Raw genomic sequence first — 3847 nt, 5'->3', positions numbered from 1 at the left:
AAAAAAATTTTGATTTTAATTTTCAGAAAATACGGTCTTCTTTTTCTAAAACCAACATTCAGAAATTTGTTTTGACTTTCGAAAATCGATTTTCAGAAATTTTGGTTTTAATTTTCAAAATCAATTTTTAGAAAATATTGTTTTGGAAAATTACAGGGAAGAAAATTTGATTTCCAGAATTTTTTTTTTGGAAAATTAATATGCAAGGATTTTATGTTTTTAGAATTTTATATTTTGAAATTTTGATGTGTGAATTATTGATTTTGAAAAATTGAGAAATTCAATTCATATTATCACAAGAACAAACACATTAATGTAGCCATGGGTAAAATTACAAAGAACAAGCAAATTCCCTCACTCTCTTTTCCTTCATTTTCTCTGTTATTCAAAAGAGGGATTTTGTTTTCTTCACCCCTCTCCTTCCTTCATCTTCCTTCCCCTCTCTTTCCTTCCAAAAGTTCTATCCAAACACAGTGTTAAACCAAATAACTGTAGACTACTATGAGTTTTAGAACCCATAGTTCTATAATTCATTCCAATAATTAAACCAAATAACTGTAGACTACTATGAGTTTTAGAACCCATAGTTCTATAATATGGGGTTTCATACCAATCCATTCCAACTAAATGAACCAAACACCCCTTGATAGTTTTGTACAACACATGAGTAAGGTCGTGTATGGATCCCGCTTTTGAAAGATCGACACGACACAAGTTTTCCTTTACGACTTCTAGATACAAGTCGCTGGGCTGTGGGACGGACTGTGGGTCTTGCACATGGACTTACATGGCCCAATTCGTTCCTAGCTCTAAGGATATCTTTTGTTATATTGGGGTCATTAAAGGTGCAAAATACACTCATTTTGGCCCCAAGCTCCCAAAGAAAGCTGATGTAAGTGAAGTACAACAAACATGAGCTGCTTACTTTCACGTGGTTAAACCATGGCCCACCTAATCATACAAGCAAAATTGTTTACACAATCCTAATTATTCAATTCATAATAATTGAGATCAACATTACATGAGCATAATTTAGGGGAGCTCTAATTGCTCGTTTTAGGTGCAAATTTGCTTCAAATTTTCAAATATTCCGTTGATCATTTAAGCACCGTTTGACATTGTAGCCAAGTAAAGCAAGCAGCTTAACCAAGTTAACAACTCATCAACTAGGAAAAAATTACTAAGAGTAGTATTTTATCGTGTCGAGTAAATATAAAGACAATGATCTAAACTATATAGCATCGTTTGGATAATTGATTAAATTAATTGGTTAAAATTTTGAAAAGTGATATATTGATCGTCAACAACATACTAGATCAAAAATTTCGAAACTTTAATCAATTGAATATGCAAATAACAAATTCATCCCAAATGAGATTGAATTTGTTATTTGCATAATTTTTGATAATTACTCAAACTACCAAAGGACTAAAAAAAAAACATGTACTAGTATGAGTTTGAATGTTTGATTATAAAATAAAATAAAATTCTACAATATATTTTTCCCACAATATGAATAAATCTGAATAATAATAGTAATAATAATGGTCGAATTTACAATAGTAACCCTTTCAATTATCGGGCCAACTTTCAACTTTTGTCTTCGGGAAGAGCTTATTCAAACTCCGATCGGAACCCGGGACGACTCGGTGGTTAACTCAATTATCCCCACTTTCCGCCATCACAACGCATTCTTTTATCTCACCCCAACTCGCCCCAATTTCCTAAATACAATTTTTATATATTTAAAAAAAATTCCTAGACTAATTAATCATGTATATGTTTAAAAAGAAAATAATTACCCAAATCAAAATTAATTCAGGTATAATGTGAAGTCGCTTAGACCGGTCTGATACAAGAATTTCCGCGTTAAAATTCAAATGAGTCGTTCCCAGGTCAATTCAGGTCAACTCAGCTTAGCTCGACTCGGAGAGCTCATTACTACCAGACAGATTTCTCGAGCAGAGGACGAGAATCAGCAAGGGACCCACGGAATCCAACGTGGCAAAAAGACGACCGTTGGAAATCCTCAAGATTAACAAACCGGCCTTTGGAATCAGACCGGTTCAAGAACCGGATGATCTCTTCAAACAAATATTCATCACAAGGAATAGAGAGCGGTCCAGTTTGGTTTACGAACCCGAACTCTTCTTCTGCTTGAACTAATAATTTACGAATAACGGGGTGATTAAGGTAGCTCGCTCGGACAACGAAGCGACGGGAGTTGGAGCCGACGGTGACGGCGACGTGACCAGCGGGGACGTCGGAGGGGATGCGGCGTTGAGCGGCTTTGTTTCGCCAGCGACGGAGCATTTGACGGAGGCGGACAATGTGACGGATCTTGTTACATTTTTGGAACCCATTATTATTGTTATTTGGTGATGATGTTGTTGAAATTGAAGACATGATTGATTAAGGGTGTAATAATTTGAGGGAAGATTATTAATTTGAGAAAAAAAGTGAATTGAAGGAAGAAATATAGTGAAGGTTGGTAAATGAGGTTTGAGTTTGAGTTGGAAGAGTAGCGCGTAATGTAGTAGATAGCTGTAGTCCTCTGTCGTCGGAGTGCGAGAGGATTTTAAGGGGAAAAATGAAGGTGATGAGAAGAGGGAGTTGAGAGAGACAGGGTGTGCTTCTTTTATAGAAGAGCACTTATTTTTTTTAAGCCTCGTTGATTCCTTTCCTAGTGTTAATATATTTTACTTTATTTAATGGATCGAATAACCGGTTGTATCTTGTGTATGGTACATTTACGGCTGCTCCGTATTTCTTTTCTTTATTTGTTTGTATTTGAGGGTATTAACTATAAAGGGCCTATAGTGTAAAGTCTTATAGAGAGCTTTAGTTGTATTCCATGAAGTCAATACTACGAAAGTGAGGGATAGCTCACGTGATTAGAGATTTTCTTACGGTTTCATATTTTGTGTTCCTAAATGATAAGATATCTAAATAAGTTTTATGCAAATTTGCATAGCCAAATTAACTTAAAACGGTCTAGTGTCTTATGATAAAGTTTTTATTATTTAAGCATATTTAAACAAAGTTAATATAACTAAATGAGACTTAGGCCATGTTCTTTTAAGCTCTTGGGTAGAGCAGATTATTATTAAAAATTTATTATTATTATTATTATTATTATTATTATTTATATATTAAATATTAATTTTATTAAGTATTAAATATTATTATTTCTACTAAATATTAATTATTATTCGTATTATTAAATATTAATTATTATTATCATTAAATATTAATTATTAAATATTAAATATAATTATTACCGTTATTAAATATTTATTATTATTATTATTAAATATTAATTAGTTTTATCTTTATATATTACTTATTATTATCAAATATTACTTATTATTATCATTAATTATTATTTTTAAGCAGAGCAGATTTTAGCAGAGCAGAATAGAGCAGCTTAAAAGAACAGGGCATTAATTTGGCTAATTTGTAGTTATTTCAACTAAAATGAAATTATTTTTACTAAATTAATTTAGGCTTGGTTTGTGTGGACACTAGGGATATAAAATTAAACTTCTCATAATTATCACATCCAATTGTTTAATTTAAATTTCTAAGTTTGATTATAAATTACTAATCTATATCTATACTTAGAATTTTTTTTTAAAAAAAAATAAAAAATATTAGACTGCGTATGTTTCTTCTTTTCAGTTTATTGTTAGGATTTGTATGCTCAAGAAGTCAAGAGGTGTAATTCGTTCTATCATTCGGCTTTAACTATGATTTCATTTAATAAAAACTTATATATACCCGGATGCAAGGATTTTTTCTGCCCATTTAATAAATTTTTGCTCATTATAAAAATTATTTTTTTAAA

The 3847-nt window shown here is 31.5% G+C and overlaps 1 pseudogene; it reads right to left on the bottom strand.

The window, feature by feature from the left end:
• Window positions 1–1941: 1941 nt before the first annotated feature.
• Window positions 1942–2406, bottom strand: LOC145639998 (protein SMALL AUXIN UP-REGULATED RNA 12 pseudogene; annotated as a pseudogene).
• Between the last annotated feature and the right edge of the window lie 1441 nt (window positions 2407–3847).

Source organism: Chenopodium album, chromosome 7, assembly GCF_948465745.1.
Source record: "Chenopodium album chromosome 7, dcCheAlbu1.1, whole genome shotgun sequence".
NCBI classification, from domain to species: Eukaryota; Viridiplantae; Streptophyta; class Magnoliopsida; order Caryophyllales; family Amaranthaceae; genus Chenopodium; species Chenopodium album.
Note: the sequence above shows the minus strand (reverse complement) of the source record. Positions and strands in the feature narration are given on the sequence as shown.